This window comes from Schistocerca cancellata, chromosome 7, assembly GCF_023864275.1.
Source record: "Schistocerca cancellata isolate TAMUIC-IGC-003103 chromosome 7, iqSchCanc2.1, whole genome shotgun sequence".
NCBI lineage: Eukaryota > Metazoa > Arthropoda > Insecta > Orthoptera > Acrididae > Schistocerca > Schistocerca cancellata.
In genome coordinates, this window is record NC_064632.1 from 250,734,866 (window position 1) to 250,756,624 (window position 21,759).

A 21,759-nucleotide genomic window follows, 5' to 3' on the forward strand; every position below is an offset into this window, starting at 1 on the left:
TTCTTGGAAAGCCGTTATTCACAGTTAAGGTGGTCACACATATAGTTAGTACTCTTGTAAGAATAAGTTATAGGAGATTTGTAAATAATTTTATCACTAAAGCAATAACTCATTGAATAGTAGAGGTGCTACCATATTTACTTGAATTTAAGCCGCACTCGAATCTAAGCTGCACCTGAAAAATGAGACTTGAAATGAAGGAAAAAAAAAATTTCCTGAATCTAAACCGCACCTGAAATTTGAGACTCGAAATTCAAGGGGGGAGAAAAGTTTTAGGCCGCACCTCCAAATTGAAACAAAGTTGGTCCATTGTAATATGAGACACAATTTAGGTCGAATGAATGACGATACAGCTACAGTAATTTGGTTTGAGTCGTCAGCTTAGCAGTTAAGCTTTACCGGGTAGCCAATTAGCCATTGCTATGCGCCAGGCGCTCTGTCCGTACTTATACGGGTACCCTTCCGTTTTCGCGTACTTCGTCTGGTTTGAATTGATTGCTTATTTTTCTTTGATCTGATAAGTGCCGTTCTCTTTGTTATAGGTGTTTACGTCACTCTAAGCAGAAAATGCATTACTGTACTGTGTCATGCATTGTTTGTCGCATTCTGATAATGAGTGTTTATGACCTGTCACCGCTCGCGGCATGGCTTGCTTTTGTGCACGCTACCGCTGCTTACAATTTAAAAAAAGAGAGAGAGGAAATTGTTTCGTTAGTGAAACAATGGCAAGAGACTGCTTTTTGTTGTTACTTACACTGCTGCATTCTTCGATAATGATCTACAAGAACCAAATAACAGACAGCGTATGATAAAGGATGTTCTGAATGAGAGTTTAGTGAAGATTTTTCTACATTTGAAAATCTTTGCAGACACCTCTTTAGTACATTACATTCTGCACTGAAATTAGTCATCTTAGATTTAAAAATCTAGTCAATTGCCGTGCTTCATTTCTGACTGTATCACTATTAGGCATAAGAATAATATGAATATAAACATGGCATGATATGTATACTCTTCCGCGTTTGCTGTTGTCTCACTCTAGTTTCATAGTTTATTAGGCAGACAGGATTTAAATGAGTTAGCAGCAAACATGAAAGAATACATGGCAAAATGTTTATATTTGTATTGTGAAGAAAATACTGCATGCGATTCACAATTCATAAAAGTTCCTATAAGGAACCATCTCTTCTCACAGGTAGGAAAAAATTCAGAACGTAGAGTTGGCCATATTGACAAACATCCCAAACAGTCTTGCCAGTCGGATTTTCATAGTACATTGAAATGCTGCTACATGGACAATACGGAATATGTATTTACTTTGTTGGATAATGTATGAAAATGCAGTGGTCAAAACTCTAGGCGGAGAAAAAAAAGCTCGTCTTCCACCTTTTTTTTTTTAAATTTATTTACTGACGCAGAGGGTTTGGCGCCAGTATTTATCTTTGTGCCTGCAAAGCATACCTGTGTAGCGCTACATATATTCGACGGCAGAAGTTAGTTGTGGCGGCACCTACCAACATTTTTCAGAACTTCCGCTTACTTTGCACTCGATTCTAAGCCACAAGCAGTTTTTTGGATTACAAAAACTGGAAAAAAAGTGTGGCTTAGATTCGAGTAAATACGGTAAGTTGTTGAAAGGCAGATAAACAAGACAGTGAATTTCTCTAGACTTTGGACTAATCATTTTTCAGAGCTACAGAGTACACACAAATAGAACAACCTCCCCTCTGCAACATACACACAACACATGCCACAAACACCTGTACAACTACATTGTGCCAGCATTGCAGCTTGACTGGTATGAGGAGTTGTGCAGTGTAGGGTGGGTGAGGAGAGTATAGTCACAAAATGGGTTAGAGGGTTGAAGAAGCACGTCTGACAGTTAGGAGGGAGAGGCAGCAGATGCACAGCATAGGAATGTGACTGGGGAGGAGGAAAGGTATGGTGCAAGATGGGATGTGATACAGAGGTTAGCAAAGATTGGAGACATAGTGGATTACAGTATCAAAGAATGTGTTGTACAGATGAATTGTATCTATGTAATTCAGAAAAGGATCCAGGTGGCACAGGTTCCAAAGCAGCCATTGAAATTGATCCTGGTGTGCTAAGGAGCATGTTTTATCACTGATTGCTCAGCTCTGCTGCTAGCCATTCATTAAAGTGAACAGTTGCTTGGTAGTTGTGCCCATGTAAAATGCTGTGTAGAAGTTACAGCAGACCTTGTATATGATATGACTGCTTTCGCAGGTTACTCTGCCGTCATTAAGATAGGATAAGCCTATGATGGGGATATGATGCAAGTGACAAAATATTGGGTCTGAGTGTGGCTTAAGGGATGGACAAGGATATTACATAGATTGGGTGGGTGGCTGAATAACACTTTAGGGAGGATTGATAGCTTTGTTCCTCATTTCCAGGTATGAAGCCCTAGTAAAGGATGTGGTCCAGTTGTTCCAGTGTGGAATGATACGAGGGTTGTTCAATAAGTAATGCCCCACATTTTTTTTTTTTTTTTTCTTAGAACATATTTACTGTTAAGAGTCAGAATTTGGCGACAATTTACACCAACATGTGTTGTCCCTGTCCTATTTTTCTACGAAGTCTCCATCACGTTCTACGGACGTATGCCAGCATTGTGGAAGTGCATGTATTCCCTGCTGGTAAAAGCTCTTGTCCTGTAAGCGTAGCCATGTTTTCACTGCATGACTAACACTCTTGTTGTCTTCAAAGTGTGTTCCCCGTCGAGAATCTTTAAGCGGCCCAAAGAGATTGAAGTCTGAGGGTGCCAAGTCGGGACTGTAGCATGGATGAGGCAATGAACAACCCAATTTGGAGATGTGTTCCCAGGTTCTCAGACTTGAATGTGGGCGTGCATTATCGTGTTGGAGCAACGTTTCTGCTGGATTCTTGTCCAATCAAACATGTTGGAAACAGTTCTTGAGTTATTCAGAGTCTTCAATATGCCTCTGAATTGATGGTTGGCCTTCTCGGCATCACTTCCACAAGAATGATGCTATCAGAAGACTGTCACCATGACTTTTCTGGCAGAGGGGTTGTCTTGAATTTCTTCTTTCGTGGGGAATGAGGGTGATGCCACTCCATGGACTCGCCTTTTTGTTTCCAGCACTAAGTGGTGCACCCAGCTTTCATTCCCTGTAACAGAAAGGCCTCTACTTGGGTCTCAAAATGCTCCAACAATTCAGACTGAATCTTGTGGTCCACTGTGAGTATTCGTGGAACCCATTGTGAGCACCTCTTTGAACATCTGAGTGTCTCGATCATTGCAGATGCACTTCCAATGCTGACCGACAACTGTACAGCCAGTTGTAGAGTTGTGATGCACCGGTCGGCACGAATAATGGCATCCGCACAATTCAGCATGTCTGGAGCAGTGGCTGTGACAGGACGTCCAGAGAGTGGCTGATCATGGAGCTCTGTTTCTGCATCTCCTTAGGCTGTAACTTTCTTTACCTGCCGCCCAACTGTACTCGTATCAACTGCACCCAAGTGTTTATAGATGATCATCATGATTTCTTTTTCTGCACACAAGAATTCAGTAACAGCCCACTGCTTGTAACTTGAATTGTATGTGAACGCCATTTTGACACTGTACTATGGCTCTGTCATCTGTCAGAACGGTTCAAAACTTCACCAACGCACAGAACAAACAACAGATGTGAAGCACCAACAAGGACATTTGTCTATGTATATTAATAGCTTTTTAAAAAATTGTAGGGCATTACTTATTCAACAAACTTTGTATTTAGGTAAGGATGCACCTTTGTAGCTAGTTCTTGGAGGTGGTTAGAGAAATAGGGTCATGTGAGGATATGACACTGGAAGTCTGCCTGTGAATAGATCTGGAGGATGTCAGCCTGTGAAGACCTTGGTAATACCTTCAGCACACTGGACAAGGTATTTATCATAACTGCAGACATGCTGTCCTGAGTGGCCTGTCTATATGGAAGCAATTTTTTTATGTGGGTTAGTAAGTTATATTTTAACTTTCTTTTGAATGTTTCCCAATTTTTTGCTGGCAGCTTATTACAGATGTTCACATCAGAATACAGAACTCAGTATGAACATTAGATAAGGAGGAAAGTTGCACATGCAAATTATTTTTGTGCCATGTATTGCGGTTGTGTAGCCTGTATTTCATCTCAAGCTAACCATTACTACTAATCACCAATACCATTAAGAAGCAAGAGATGTAAGTGCAAGCATTCCAATACATTTGATGAAGCCTCTGTATGACTTAGTCATTCTGTTTTACACAGTATTCTTACACTTGCTTCAGGGAAACTACCATTACCATCTGCATATACAACTCAACATAAAGAGAAATACTTGCAAATGTAAAAAATGCCAAATTGAGTTGCTTGATTAATTTATATGTTAAGTTGCTGAATCCTGCAAATGCAGTGACTTCCTTCTTTACTTGTAGTACACTAAAAACAGTGCTGTGGCTTATAACGATTCTGCTTTATATTCATATTTTTTCTCAATGTTACCAAATATGGCGCAATACTGTTGGAGGGTACAAAGATGGACAACTTCAAGTCTTTTACGCAGCAAACAAAGACATGGCGGGGCAAGCATCATGAAGATCAGTCAGAAGCTCTTCTTTGGTGGAAAACCTGAGAGGAAAATTCAAAAAGGAACATTTTACGTAGTTCAGTGTGCTCTTACACTGTTATATTTATAACAAACTAAAAGTGTGATGTTTTATTTTAGGCAGAAAAGTAACTACTATGTTTTTGTAGTATTCTGAACTGCACAAGGATCTAAAATTAACATAAACAAGTTGATTGAAAGACAGCCAATGATAGTGATTCCTGGTGGTGCCAAGAGTGGTGGAAGAGATGCAAATGTGTGTCGTTGTGAGACAGGAGGCAGTAGATTGCCAGATGTGGGAGCTGGGCTGTGTGAGCGACCAGGAGACAGCTGGTGCAGCCACAACATGGCTCAGCGAAAGAGTATGTGAACCTGGCCCCACCTGAAACTTCCACTGTAGGCAATGCTTCCACTATCATTTTGGAGAGTCCATTCAGAATTAAGGACTTAATCAGCTCTTACTGTCCATGTTGCAGGAGTACTGATCTCAAAAGTAAAGGTGCCTTCCATTCACTGCACCACATAATGGAGATGATCCCTGTAGATTCAGAGATTAGCTGAAGAACACTTTATTAACTGACACTGCAGAAATGGTTCTTTTACATGTTTGCTGGGAATATATTGTTCAGAAAAGCTATCTCAACCAGTGAATTTTCATCTTCTTAAAACATAGTAAATTACTGACTCTGTCCATTCTATAAACTTTCTCTCAAAACATTACATGGGAAACCATATCAAGAGCAACATTGACCTTCCAACTACCTAGAACTTAACTACCTTACATACATTTCACTAGCTTCATTCTGTCATTGTTGTAGTTTATTGTTGGAGCTGTAAATGCTAATTTTTTTCCACAGTATTTCATTACTAAAATTAGAAGTTTTTATTATTTTTATCTCATTATGCACATATGGACATGGCTCCTTACATGTAGTTGAAAGTTACCTTTCAGTAGGCCAATGCATTGTGGTCCTATTTGACACAATGGTAGTGTCACAACAAGAAATGTTTACTTAGCGATGAGTCCACTACAAGAGAGTGCGCGTGGAAGAGCAGGGGACAGCTGCAGAGAGTAAAAATGGGGAAGATTGTGGCCTGCCCAACTGCCACTGGCAGAGATTTTTACTGCAGAGTTTACAACTCCCAACAAAGTGGGAACAGGGAGTGCCACCTGGCTACTTTCTGTCATCATTAACTTTGCTCTGAACATGCAAATATTTAAAACCAGGTCTGGTAGCCATAACATTGTTGTGAACAAAAGGAAAAGGTGGTTGGTGCATTATAGGTTGCAATTTAAATATAGTGAGTGTAAACGATACAGGTTTTGTAACATATGTAGGTATTTCTGGACAAATCCTGCAGTGCTACTGCACTAACTGCATCTCTGCTATAAAGGGACAATATGAATCGTATTCGTAGGGTGTGTGTGTGGGGGGGGGGGGGGCTGAGAGACTACTTCTGCTTATAATTTATGTTATATTTGAAATGCAAATCCATACGTTATGTTGCTGCTTCTGATGATAAATTAATGACAAAAAAATTATCCACATGTATCTTCTGAGGCACTTAATTGGAACTCATATCTACTTATTACTTATTCAATCTATGCTCCACATAGAAGCTTATACTCTTGAGGACATCAAAAACTAACAATGTTCTGTTGATATTACTATGAACGACAACTGAGGAATCTGAAAATGAGTGTGCATATATGAGCTTTAGACAAAAGAAATGGTTGCTATGTGAGACTGACTATCAGTGACACAAATATTAACAAAGTTTAATGCTTTTTATAGAAAATCGAGCAGATCCTACACAATTCATCTTTTGTGCACTGTTCCAATTATGGCTAAAATGAAAATATATACTATGTGTTTTGAACAATGATTCAGAAATAAATTCCAGGTACAGGGAATGTAAAACAGATAATGCATGTTTTGTATGTACAGTATTTGTTTATTCACACATATAAATTACATACAAAATTTGTGTTAATAAACACATTTTCTGTGATCGTAACAAATATTTCACAGGTTCTCTCGATTTTCTTCTCATTTTCTCCACTAGGTAGGAACACCTGAAAATCAGAATTGTAGTTTTCAATATAAGTGATAATACACACATCAAAAGAAGTTTTGCATCAGCCCGGTTCCCAGAACACCTGAAGATAGTCGTTGACTGTAGATATTGTATCACAGACACAGTCCTTTTGACTGTTCTGAGATGTCATTAAACCCACCCAAAGATGTAAACAACCATGCATGAGCAGCACCTATTAGACGGAGGGGGTCAGACAGCCGATCAGTTCCAGTCATTCCATCAGGAAGGAGGTACGCAACTCGTGTTGTCTGTAGTTCAACCATGCCTAGACAGTCCATACCACGGCTCAATCACATCTTCATTGTTACTTTGTGCCAGGAAGGGTTCTCAAGAAGGGAAGTGTCCAGGCATCTCAGAGTGAACCAAAGCAATGTTGTTCGGACATGGAGGAGATACAAAGAGACAGGAACTGTCGATGACATGCCTCACTCAGGCCGCCCAAGGGCTACTACTGCAGTATACAACCACTACCTACATATTATGGCTCGAAGGAACCCTGACAGCAACCCACCATGTTGAATAATGCTTTTCGTGCAGCCACAGGACGTCATGTTACGACTCAAACTGTGAGCAATATGCTGCATGATGCACAGCTTCACTCCCGATGTCCATGGCGAGGTCCATCTTCGCAACCCCGCCACCATGCAGGCACAGTACAGATGGGCCCAACAACATGCGGAATGGACTGCTCGGATTGGCATCATGTTCTCTTCACATATGAGTGTCGCATATGCCTTCAACCAGACAATCATAGGAGACGTGTTTGGAGGCTACCCGGCCAGGCTGAACGCCTTAGACACACTGTCCAGCAAGGTAGAGGTTCCTTGCTGTCTGGGGGGGGGGGGGGGGGGCATTATGTGGGGCCAACGTACCCTGCTGGTGGTCATGGAATCCACCTTAACAGCTGTACAAAACATGAATGCCATCCTCCGACTGATAGTGCAACCATATCGGCAGCATATTGGCGAGGCATTCATCTTCGTGGACAACAATTCACGCCCCACGCCCCCATCATGCACATCTTATGAGTGACTTCCTGCAGGATAATGACATCGCTCGACTAGAGTGGCCAGCATGTTCTCAACACATGACCCCTATTGAACATGCCTGGGATAGATTGAAAAAGGCTGTTTATGGATGACGTGACCCACCAACCGCTCTGAGGTATCTATGTCGTATCACCATTGAGAAGTGGGACAATATGGATCAACAGTGCCTTGATGAACTTGTGGATAGTATGCCATTATAAATACAGGCATGCATGAGTGTAAGAGGATGTGCTACTGAGTAGCAGAGGTACCAATGTGTATAGCAATCTGGACCACCAACTCTGAGATGTTATGGTGGTACAACATGCGATGTGTGGTTTTCATGAGCAATAAAAAGGGCGGAAATGATTTTTATGTTTATCTCTATTCCAATTTTCTGTACAGTTTCCTGATCTCTCAGAACTGAGGTGATGCAAAACTTTTTGATTGGTGTATAATCTTAACATATGGAATTATTATAATCAGAACAACATAATTAAATCGACTAGACCCCCCCCCATATATATATAATAGAGGGAAACATTCCACGTGGGAAAAATATATCTAAAAACAAAGATGATGGGACTTACCAAACAAAAGCGCTGGCAGGTCGATAGACACACAAACATACACACAAAATTCAAGCTTTCGCAACAAACGGTTGCTTCGTCAGGAAAGAGGGAAGGAGAGGGAAAGACGAAAGGATGTGGGTTTTAAGGGAGAGGGTAAGGAGTCATTCAGATCCCGGGAGCGGAAAGACTTACCTTAGGGGGAAAAAAGGACAGGTATACACTCGCACACACACACATATCCATCCGCATGTACACAGACACAAGCAGACATTTGTAAAGGCAAAGAGTTTGGGCAGAGATGTCAGTCGAGGCGGAAGTATAGAGGCAAAGATGTTGTTGAAAGACAGGTGAGGTATGAGCAGCGGCTAATTGAAATTAGAAATTAGTGGAGATTGAGGCCTGGCGGATAGCGAGAAGAGAGGATATGCTAAAGGGCAAGTCCTCATTACCAACAAACACTGTCTGCCTGCGTCCATTCATGCGAATGGACAGTTTGTTGCTGGCATTCCCACTTAGAAGGCTTCACAGTGTAGGCAGGTCAGTTGGTAAATCATGTGGGTGTTTTCACACGTGGCTCTGCCTTTGATCGTGTACACCTTCCGGGTTACAGGACTGGAGTAGGTGGTGGTGGGAGGGTGCATGGGACAGGTTTTACACCGGGGGCGGTTACAAGGGTAGGGAAGGTGGTTTGGGGATTTCATAGGGATGAACTAAGAGGTTACGAAGGTTAGGTGGACAGTGCAAAGACACTCTAGGTGGAGTGGGGAGGATTTCATGAAGGATGGATCTCATTTCAGGGCAGGATTTGAGGAAGTTGTATCCCTGCTGGAGAGCCACATCCAGAGTCTGATCCAGTCCCGGAAAGTATCCTGTCACAAGTGGGGCACTTTTGGGGTTCTTCTGTGGAAGGTTCCGGGTTTGAGGAGATGAGGAAGTGGCTCTGGTTATTTGCTTCTGTACCAGGTCGGGAGGGTAGTTATGGGATGCAAAAGCTGTTTTCAGGTTGTTGGTGTAATGGTTCAAGGATTCCGGACTGGAGCAGATTCGTTTGCCACGAAGACCTAGGCTGTAGGGAAGGGACCGTTTGATGTGGAATGGGTGGCAGCTGTCATAATGGAGGTACTGTTGCTTGTTGGTGGGTTTGATGTGGACGGACGTGTGAAGCTAGCCATTGGACAGGTGGAGGTCAACGTCAAGGAAAGTGGCATGGGATTTAGAGTAGGACCAGGTGAATCTGATGGAACCAAAGGAGTTGAGGTTGGAGAGGAAATTCTGGAGTTCTTCTTCACTGTGAGTCCAGATCATGAAAACGTCATCAATAAATCTGTACCAAACTTTGGGTTGGCAGGCCTGGGTAACCAAGAAGGCTTCCTCTAAGCGACCCATGATAGGTTGGCGTACGAGGGGGGCCATCCTGGTACCCATGGCTGTTCCCTTTAATTGTTGGTATGTCTGGCCTTCGAAAGTGAAAAAGTTGTGGGTCAGGATGAAGCTGGCTAAGGTAATGAGGAAAGAGGTTTTAGGTAGAGTGGCAGGTGCTGGACATGCGGAATATTTGTGTATAAGGAAGTGGCATCAATGGTTACAAGGATGGTTTCCGGGGGTAACAGACTGGGTAGGGATTCCAGGAGTTCGAGAAAGTGGTCGTGGTGTCTTTGATGAAGGATGGGAGACTGCATGTAATGGGTTGAAGGTGTTGATCTACATAGGCAGAGATGCGTTCTGTGGGGGCTTGGTAACCAGCTACAATGGGACGGCCGGGATGATTGGTTTAGTGAATTTTAGGAAGAAGGTAGGGGTGCGGGGTGTTGGTGGGGTCAGGAGGTTGATGGAGTCAGGTGAAAGGTTTTGTAGGGGGCCTAAGGTTCTGAGGATTCCTTGAAGCTCCGCCTGGACATCAGGAATGGAATTACCTTGGCAAACTTTGTAAGTAGTGTTGTCTGAAAGCTGACGCAGTCCCTCAGCCACATACTCCCGACGATCAAGTACCACAGTCGTGGAACCCTTGTCCGCCGGAAGAATGACGATGGATCGGTCAGCCTTCAGATCACGGATAGCCTGGGCTTCAGCAGTGGTGATGTTGGGAGTAGGATTAAGGTTTTTTAGGATTAAGGTTTTTTTCTGACTTCCAGCCTTGCCTCTCAATCCTTCTTAAAAAACCTTAATCCTACTCCCAACATCATCACTGCTGAAGCCCAGGCTATCTGTGATCTGAAGGCTGACCGATCCATCGTCACTCTTCCAGCGGACAAGGGTTCCACGACTGTGGTACTTGATCGTCGGGAGTATGTGGCTGAGGGACTGCGTCCGCTTTCAGACAACACTATTTACAAAGTTTGCCAAGGTAATACCATTCCTGATGTCCAGGCGGAGCTTCAAGGAATCCTCAGAACCTTAGGCCCCCTACAAAACCTTTCACCTGACTCCATCAACCTCCTGACCCCACCAACACCCCGCATCCCTACCTTCTACCTTCTTCCTAAAATTCACAAAACCAATCATCCCGGCCATCCCATTGTAGCTGGTTACCAAGCCCCCACAGAATGCATCTCTGCCTATGTAGATAAACACCTTCAACCCATTACATGCAGTCTCCCATCCTTCATCAAAGACACCAACCAGTTTCTCGAACGCCTGGAATCCCTACCGAGTCTGTTACCCCCGGAAACCGTCCTTGTAACCATTGATGCCACTTCCTTATACACAAATATTCCGCATGTCCAGGGCCTCGCTGCGATGGAGCACTTCCTTTCACGCCGATCACCTGCCACCCTACCTAAAACCTCTTTCCTCATTACCTTAGCCAGCTTCATCCTGACCCACAAATTCTTCACTTTCGAAGGCCAGACATACCAACAATTAAAGGGAACAGCCATGGGTACCAGGATGGCCACCTCGTAAGCCAACCTATTCATGGGTCGCTTAGAGGAAGCCTTCTTGGTTACCAAGGCCTGCCAACCCAAAGTTTGGTACAGATGTATTGATGACGTTTTCATGATCTGGACTCACAGTGAAGAAGAACTCCAGAATTTCCTCTCCAACCTCAACTCCTTTGGTTCCATCAGATTCACCTGGTCCTACTCTAAATCCCATGCCACTTTCCTTGACGTTGACCTCCACCTGTCCAATGGCCAGCTTCACACGTCCGTCCACATCAAACCCACCAACAAGCAACAGTACCTCCATTATGACAGCTGCCTACCATTCCACATTAAACGGTCCCTTACCTACAGCCTAGGTCTTTGTGGCAAACGAATCTGCTCCAGTCCGGAATCCTTGAACCATTACACCAACAACCTGAAAACAGCTTTTGCATCCCGTAACTACCCTCCCGACCTGGTACAGAAGCAAATAACCAGAGCCACTTCCTCATCTCCTCAAACCCGGAACCTTCCACAGAAGAACCCCAAAAGTGCCCCACTTGTGACAGGATACTTTCCGGGACTGGATCAGACTCTGGATGTGGCTCTCCAGCAGGGATACAACTTCCTCAAATCCTGCCCTGAAATGAGATCCATCCTTCATGAAATCCTCCCCACTCCACCTAGAGTGTCTTTCCGCTGTCCACCTAACCTTCGTAACCTCTTAGTTCATCCCTATGAAATCCCCAAACCACCTTCCCTACCCTCTGGCTCCTACCCTTGTAACCGCCCCCGGTGTAAAACCTGTCCCATGCACCCTCCCACCACCACCTACTCCAGTCCTGTAACCCGGAAGGTGTACACGATCAAAGGCAGAGCCACGTGTGAAAGCACCCACGTGATTTACCAACTGACCTGCCTACACTGTGAAGCCTTCTAAGTGGGAATGCCAGCAACAAACTGTCCATTCGCATGAATGGACACAGGCAGACAGTGTTTGTTGGTAATGAGGATCACCCTGTGGCTAAACATGCCTTGGTGCACGGCCAGCACATCTTGGCACAGTGTTACACCGTCCGGGTTATCTGGATACTTCCCACTAACACCAACCTGTCAGAACTCCGGAGATGGGAACTTGTCCTTTAGCATATCCTCTCTTCTCGCTATCCGCCAGGCCTCAATCTCCGCTAACTTCTAATTTCAATTAGCCGCCGCTCATACCTCACCTGTCTTTCAACAACATCTTTGCCTCTATACTTCCGCCACGACTGACATCTCTGCCCAAACTCTTTGCCTTTACAAAAGTCTGCTTGTGTCTGTGTACATGCGGATGGATATGTGTGTGTGTGCGCGAGTGTATACCTGTCCTTTTTCCCCCTAAGGTAAGTCTTTCCGCTCCCGGGATTGGAATGACTCCTTTCCCTCTTTCCTGACGAAGCAACCGTTTGTTGCGAAAGCTTGAATTTTGTGTCTATGTTTGTGTGTCTATCGACAACAGATATATATATAGAAGGAAACATTCCATGTGGGAAAAAATATATCTAAAAACAAAGATGATGTGACTTACCAAACAAAAGCGCTTGCACGTCGATAGACACTCAAACATACACACAAAATTCTAGCTTTCGCAACCAACGGTTGCCTCGTCAGGAAAGAGGGAAGGAGAGGGAAAGGCGAAAGGATTTGGGTTTTAAGGGAGAGGGTAAGGAGTCATTCCAATCCCGGGTATACACTCGCACACAGACACATATCCATCCACACATATACAGACACAAGCAGACATATACAGAGGCAAAGAGTTTGGGCAGAGATGTCAGTCGAGGCGGAAGTGCAGAGGCAAAGATGTTGTTGAATGACAGGTGAGGTCATTCAACAACCTGACAGTTTAAAAAGAATCTCTTGTTTGGCCACAAAATGTCATTGCTTTTGGCTTTGGACAATTTCCTACATTTATCTCCACCTGTACAGCCAACCCAGTTGGTCTCAATAAGAAAGTACCTCTCCCAGCCTGACACAGGAAAACATATATCTGTTGGGCTTCCTCGTAATGTCGATTAACTCACTAGCACAAATGCAGCTGTACTGTCATAGACCAAAATGTTCATTTCACTACAATAAAAATTAACAATTAGAAAAGTTGACTGCTTGTAATCTCCAACAAATCATCAGACACACTGAACCAACACAATGTAGTAACAGATACTTTTGCCTGCTGACTGTACTGGGCAAAGTATATAGACAGTTTTCAAGCAGTTTCCTCACATTCACAATATAGTAACACACACAAATAAAGCAGATGGACCTAGACAAACGCAACATCATTACTTTGATTTGGGACTAACAATCTCACTGTAGCAGCAGCCCATGTGGCTTGCAGGAGTGACATATTCAACAGCACTGAATCAGTATAGAATTTGTGCAAGGATGATTTTTAGTTTCATGCATGCCTGAAAGAACAGACACTGTTAATCATGCACAGCTGTGCGAAATTATTCAAAACTAATTCACTGCAAGCACGTAAGTACTACAAGCCTATGTAGGCACACAACAACAACAACAATATTGGTCTCGATTCCTCGTCTCATTTTTCCCTATTGCAGGAATCCAAGTAAAATTTTGACCAGTAGGTGATGAATTTAGTGGACTATGATGTAAGGACGTAGACAGTGTGACATATGGAGGTTTGCGTCGATCCATGGAGTGTGCACAGATAGCCAAAGTGGTTAAGGTGAACGCACTCACAATAAGTGTGAAACGCGGGTTTGAGTACTGGTCCACCACAAATTTTCATGTCACTATTGGACAATGGATCTTAACCTAGTATAGCTTATGCCAAATATGGAGATCACTGGGTTTGTAACCAACAATCAGATAAGGCCGCGTTTGTCACTCGATGTCTGGTGGTGAGGGCTTTGTCAATAATAATCGTGTGACTGACGTACCAGGCTTCAGGTTAAATAACTAAAAGACAAACTGTATGGAAACATAATTTTAATGATACAAAATTGGTCACATATTGTAAAGTCTGAAAAATAACATTTTAACTGTCCAGTAAAACGAGTGGATTTACTTTAATTTCATGTCCTTCATTAGGCGATTCATTCAAACACATACATTTAGGTAGTGGATTTCAGGCATTAAATTACTTTTATTCATTACTTTTTCATGCCACTTAACATTTCCAATCTCATTCCACTTCTCACCAGTATTTTGCTAGTAATGCTTTCATGTCTTGTATCCTAGGCACACTTAGTTTTACTCCAATCTTAAGTTCTTCAGGGTTCATGTCTATTGGTTTTTCCTCTGCTTTTATGACACATGAAGATTTCTCAGTTTGAAAGTTATAGTTTTGTTCACCACTGACATGTACTGACTTTGGTTTCTTGGTCAAAACTGAATTTTTGACTTGTGAAATCTTAGATTGGCCCAATCCTTTCCTAAAAGTTTGATGGTTACATGCTTACTAAATTCATCAAGGTACTCTCCAGGCTGCACAATCTTACCTTTTTCTTAATATTTCTTTCAAGTGCACCAAAACTCTATCACTTGGCATATAAGAGTGCCCTGTGACAGAAAAAGAGTTCCATTTTTTGATCAAATATTTTGTTCCTTTCAGCCAAGATTGTATTTTTGTTTTGGTCTGGACACCCACCTGCTATAAGCTGTACAGTGTATTTGCCTTAAAAATAGCTGGTTTTACATTTACATTCAAGCTCCTCATATACTACAGAGGCTGTTTCATTTGACGACTACTTTCTTTCATGTTCTGTCCAACTTGATACATTCTCTTAAAGCAGAGTTCCAGGTCCACTAGAACAGCCACAAAACACTATCAAATTATAGTAATACAGCAGCCTTGAATATTGTGTGCTTTGATCTGGAAGCTCTGGAACTGGTATATTTTTTGTGTATCATATGACATTACAGCTACCTTATCGTCTACTTTCTTTACGATACAAAAAAATCCTGATGCAAGAGTTTTGTATATCAATAATTTAGTTTTTAATTTGTTGCAGATAGATGCAGAATACACTGGTCATCAATATGTCACTAAAAATGTCAAGAACTTGTGAGGTCACATGGCAGACCTAAACCTTGTGATTGGTGCCTAGTTGAGGTGGCTGTTTTTGTCAGCAACATATTTTACACTTGGCTGATTTTGTAACCAAGACAAATGTTTAAAAATGATCTTAAAATGCTTCTGCCCATTTTTCTCATTATAGACTACCAGTATTGGATTCTCTACACTATGCGCTCTTGAAATCTGTTATTATCTCAAATTGTAAAAAAATGGAGTTGTCCATCTTTGGAAATAGGCTACAGAAATAATTGAAAAAACACAAATATTCGAGATTTTTCAAATATGTATTCAGGATGGTGTCTACTGGATGGGTAGTAGCAGCATCAGCAGCCCACATCTGTGAGTGCTCAGGTGTGGCTTAGTGTCCACACAGCACATGTGCCCCCCCCCCCCATTTTTTTAGATACACGAATAATCAATAGTGCACTGTATTTTGTACAGCTGTGGCTAGTCAACTGTGTCTATTCTTTCAGACATACATGTAAGTATTACAAGTCTAGGCAGGTACATGTTGATAACAACATCGGTCTCAATTTCTAATTCTCTCATTCATCCTACTGCAGAAATCCAAGTAATGTTGCATAAGGTGATGCACTTAATGGACACCGATATAAGGATGGAGGTTTGGGTCAGTCCGGGGAGCGTGCTGAAGTGTTTAGGGCAACCACTCACAAAAAGTGGGAAATCGGGGTTTGAGTCCCAGTCTGGCACAACTTTTCATATGTCACTATTAGGTAGTTGGTCTCTACCTAACACAGCTGACAAGAAGAAATTCAGTCAGCAAATTAATCTTGATGAGTTTTAGATTAAAGGAGCAGGCAAATATTTTACACCTTCTCAAACATGAAGTGGATGAGTTTTTGAGAAAGATATGCAAAACAATTGTCATATTCCTTCATTCAGTGTAAACCAATCCATCTACACTGAAGAACTCACACTGTAAGATGAAGCAATGAACAGCACATCAACTTTGTTTACATTTGCACTTATTGTACTATACATATCATAAGCCAAAACAAGACGTTTTATTAAGATGTTATTTTCTGATGCTATTATTTCAGCTACATGGCCAATGTCAAGCTACCTGCAAGCATATGGAGTTGTTAGCAACAGACATTGATAGATGCACTAACTATTAACAATTTCATATAAATGTGCTGTAGTACTTACTTCCATAACACTTTTTTAACATTGTCACAGTCTAAAATGCTGTATAGCTACTCGTTGTAGGAGTAGTTTATGGCGGGTCATGGCCCATCGAACATAGGCCGATGTGAGGTGGAGGTTACACCAATAAGTTAAGTAACGGTTTAGACTTTGTACAAATGTACTGTTTGTGTTTCCTTTTTTTCGTTTATAAATGTATAGCTATGGTGTTCTTTTAATCATTGACAAAGATCTTCGTAGGCACTTGTGGGTTTTATTGTTCTGAAGAAGGTGTAGTTATCTACGCCGAAACCTAGGTTAACACTAGGTACTTTTTTCGCGATCGAAACTTGGGTGGCCTACATCACACCAGAATCAAAGCAACAGTCCATGGAATGGCGGCATTCAGATTCACCCAGAAAAGTGAAGTTTAAGCAAACAATTTCTGCCTAGAAAATCATGTGTACAGTTTTTTGGGACAGAAAAGAAGAACTGCTTGTGGAATTTCTGCCTCGTAATGAGACAATCAATGCAGCAGCTTACTACAAGACATTGCACAATCTGCGCCATTCAATTCAGAGCAAAAGACGTGGCAAGTTGAGCAAGGGCATCATTTTACTGCAAGACAATGCCCGTCAGCATGTCGCGAATCAGACCAAAGATCTCATCACATCTTTTCGATGGGAAACTCCAGCTCATCCTGCGTACAGCCCCGATTTTGCGCACAGCGCCTACCATCTGTTCCTGCACTTGAAGAAACACCTGGACGGTCTGCGTCTTCGAGACGATGACGAAGTCAAAACAGTGGTGATGCAGTGGTTAACAAGTCAGGCGGCAGACTTCTATGAGGAGGGTATTCAAAAACTGGTACAATGTTATGACAAGTGCCTCAATATTGACGGAAATTATGTAGAAAAGTAAAAATAAAATTATTGAGATATTTTAGCACGTCTTTTTTTAATTTCAAAATGGTACTTACTTAAAAAACACACCACATAGCATCAGACAATAACATCTTAACAAAAAAATAAAAAAACAAAAAAATAAAAATAAAATAATAATAAAAAGAACTCTGAATATAGCAGCATTTTCTTGGCTTACTATACACATTAATGTCTTTACAAGACACCTGTAATATATTAACTGTGTTGAAGGGTACAGTGATGGATTAGCGGATGACATTCACTACTCCAACCAGTTGTTTGTACAAAGTCTTTGAGTAGCATATTGTTACTTGTGGAAATTCACATGCAAGTTCGTATTTAATTCAAATTGTCTCCAGAATGTCTTCTTAACACAAGTTTTACGTACAAACACAAGTATCATGTACACAAACAAAAATTTTCTGTCTTGGTCACACTTTACTATTCCTTCTTTTGATTACTCATTTCAGCCAACTGACATTATCACATCTGTCATATGAGGAAAAATAAAACATGGGACATACAATTATTTGCCCACATTACAAAAACATTTTTTCATAAGAAGCAATAACTATTTGTGGTATGCACATTATTTCAATAAATCATAAAAATGAGAAATGATCACAAAAAATTGGCCACAAATACATTAATATACACGAGTAATACATACCAAATATTTCAAATCATCAATACAATGTAAATCATCAAACAGTATGTACTCTTACAGGGGCAGGTGCATACCGACGGCAAATTATTCAACAGCCATCAGGTGGTGCTCAAGGAACACTGACAATGCACTCTATCAAACATGAATAAAATTAAAAATCTAATACGTTAAGTAATGATTAACATGACAAACCCATGTGGATTAATACATGTGCATCTATATGGTTCTCGTGAGATTTTAACGAACTTTATGTAACGTAAGATTTGTAGAACATATGCGCAAAATATTGCAGCACCAAATGCGATAGTCAACAGCAGAATATAATACAAAGCAATGACACGATCATAGGAATGTTACTCCAAGGCAATCAGTGCACAAACCAAATGGAGCCCGTACAAATTGAATGGAGGTAATGCAGCTGATGTGATTAGTAACTGAAATGTCATAACAGATCATAAAATATGTCTCAAAACCAATTTTTACTAAAATATGTCTGCTCGTTTAGCACTCATTGTAACTGCCTTTTTCTATGAGAATATATCTCGAGTTCTTCCAAAGTAATTGCGTACATGGCCTTTGGGTGTTTTGTGTATGATCTGAAGGCTTTCTGTAATAGGGTCTGGATCACAGTTCTTGGAATGGTTCCCCAAATCAGTCTTGTCAGATCATACGTAAGCTCCCTATACCTTGTTGCAAAATTCCATCCGTTTGTCCTCTATAAAAATTTTCTCAGTCCCTACATTTAAGCTTATACATTTCACACCTCAAAATTTGTTTTCATTATTTCCTACAGAATGACATGTTATCTACATTTCTATTAGTATGAAATCCAACTTTTTAGATGATTTTTTTTATGGTTTCACGACGTGCTCACAAAGTGGGCCATTATACGTGGTGTCCCAAAAAGAATGACCCGATTATAAAAAGAATTATTTATTAGGAAAAAGGGCTTACCACCAACAAATTGCATACTAAATTACTCAGAAAAGACAGAAGTTTATAAAAATCCATCATAAATGTTCAATATGTCCTCCACTGGCCGCATGGGCAACATCTACCGATAGCCGAATTCATCCCGAGCTGAGTATAAGGTGTCTTCTGCCACTGAAGCTACAGCAGCTGGTATTCTCGTTTTTAGTTCATCAATGTCACGAGGTAAGGGAGGAACGTAAACACATTCTTTAACATATCTACACAGGAAGAAATCACATGGTGTTAAGTCAGGGGACCTAGGAGGCCAAGAATGTAAAGCCTGTTCTCGCAGTCCTGTACGCCCTATCCAACACTGAGGCACGTTGGCATTGAGGAAACTGCACACATTGTTGTGCCAGTGCAGTGGTGCTCCATCTTGCTGACAGATGAAATTGTCAGAGTCAAGTTGTGGGAATAATCAGTTCCGTAGCATTGCAAGGTACGATTGTCCTGTTATGGTTTCTTCCTCAAAAAAGTAGAGTCCATAAACCTTGCTTTGCGAAACAGTACAAAAAAATTCACTTTTGGTGAATCACATTCGTGTTCAATTGTTTCATGAGTATTTTCGAGCCCCCATATATGCACATCATGACAAAGAACCTTACCACTAGTATGGAAAGTTGCCTCATCACTGAATATCAACTGTGACATAAAAGTGTTATCTTTTCCATGTCCTCTAGAATAGCATTGCTAAAGTCCACTCACTTCACTTTGTCAGTATCTGAAAGGGCTTGTAACAGTTGTAATTGGTATGGTTTGAGGGTTAAACAACACCGTAACACACGCCACACTGTCATGCGCAGTAATGCATGTTCTCGGCTAGCACGACACATAGACTTGTGGGGGCTCTGCTCAAATGCTCATCGGATTTGTTCCACTGTTTGTTCAGGAATGCATGGCCAGCCAGGACTTTTGCCTTTACACAGGCACCCTGTTTCTTCAAACTGCTTATACCACCATTGAATGTTCTTTGGTGATGGTGGTTTAGCACAAAATCGAATATGAAACGCACGCTGAACTGCAATCACGGATTGAGTGCAACTAAATTCAATACCACAATACGCCTTCTGTTGCGCGGATGCCATATTGCGCGAGACTGGCTGCACGCTCCAGGTCAGCACTCGTAGTGACATATAGTGGATTTTTTCTGAAACTCTAGACTATGCCAATTACATTTAGTGCTGTTTAAGTTACCTAGTGACATTTGTCTCAATATTATTACAAGTTAAAATCGGGTCATTCTTTTTGGGACACCCAGTACATCATAGAGATAAACTTAGTTTTAAAATAAGCCGATTTGTGGGAATCTGTATGACACAGGCCACATCAATAATCACATCTGAAGTGGTTGGTTTTCAGAAAGTGTCAACAGAGTGTGTCCCATTATCTTCCTTTAACAAAACATCTAAAAAGCTTTCTTCTTTTTAAATCTCTACTGCAAATTTACTTTTTGGTTGCATCAACTGATATTTCTTGGCAGTGTCATTAATGTCCCAATGCGGGCCTTATACAAAATTATGATGAAACTTGACCTATCTACGATAAAAAATCATTCTCTGAAAATATCAGGTTGTACTCACATTAGCCTCTTAGATATTTGCTTAACAAAAAATCATAGGACACTATTAACATTTTCCGAAAACCAACCACTTTAGACATCATTATTAGTGCAGACTCATGTCACCCAAATTCCTACAAATGGGCTATTTTAGATCAATGATCAACATACTCCTCGAATTAACTCCTGATAATGTTGCTACTGGACATGAATTAAATATAACTACACAGGAAGTGATGACTGATGGTGTTAAAAGACGTAGTGTATTGTGGGTGAACAGAAAGATTAAAGATAAAAGGAAAAACTATGAAAAGCAAAGAGAGACCAAAACTAAGTTTATCTCTCATCTCAAAGTTGGATTTTTTACCAACAGAAATTTATATAAAGGGGTACGTCATATATGTGGGCACTTCAAAAAGTAGTAGCAAACTATCAGTATTAAATACAAGTAAAGAATCATGCATTTGAAACTCACAGGAAGTGAAATGCATTCTTTGAGAAAGCTCCGGCATGCATGAAAGCTTGCATTACAAGCTGAATGACAGTTGAAACAAAATGGCTGTGTCCCTAGCTGTGTGCAACATAGAAGAAAAGCGAGTAGTAATACGAGTTTTGAGGTCGGAGGGCATAAAATCTCAACAAATCCATAGAAGGATGTTGAAAAGGTATGGAAATAGATGCATTAGTGAGAGAAGAGAGTACACGTCGGTAGATGTCTTTTAAAAGTGGCTGTATGTCAGTCAGAGAAGAGCAACGCTCTCGGCGTCACTCTACGACCATTCCTGACAAGAATGTGGGAAACGCTGATGCTACGATTCGTGAGAACCAGTGCATTTCTGTAGAAGCTTTAGTCAGGAAACTGAGTATCACTGTCAATCTGCTCAGACCATTACTTGTGAGGGTCTCAAGTACCATTTATCGTGTGCATGATGAGAGCCCAAGATGCTCACTGGTGAACACAAAATGACACGTGTTTAGGATGCCACATCATCTCTGGCACAAACTGAAGGACAAGGCTTTCTGACACGTACTGTCACAGGAGACAAAACCTGGGTGAACCTGAAAGCAAAAGACGAATTCAGAATGACAACACCCATCTTCTCCAGCCAAGGACTTCAGGTTTCAGCCGTCTGCCAGAAAGTTCATTTTTATCCTCTTCTGGGATATGAATGGGCTGATTTTGAAGCACTATCAGCAAAGGGTGAAACAGTGAACAGACCCAGTATGGCGCCATGTT

General features: G+C 41.4%; 1 protein-coding gene across 1 annotated transcript in view; it reads right to left on the reverse strand.

Moving 5' to 3' along the window:
• Positions 1-6,554: 6,554 nt before the first annotated feature.
• LOC126092502 (RNA-binding protein 42-like) overlaps positions 6,555-21,759 on the reverse strand; it is a 331,306-nt gene continuing 316,101 nt past the window's right edge. The window contains exon 7 of the mRNA XM_049908125.1: positions 6,555-6,691. The gene's annotated coding sequence lies outside the window, so the exon portion shown is untranslated. The remainder of the gene's footprint in view (positions 6,692-21,759) is intronic.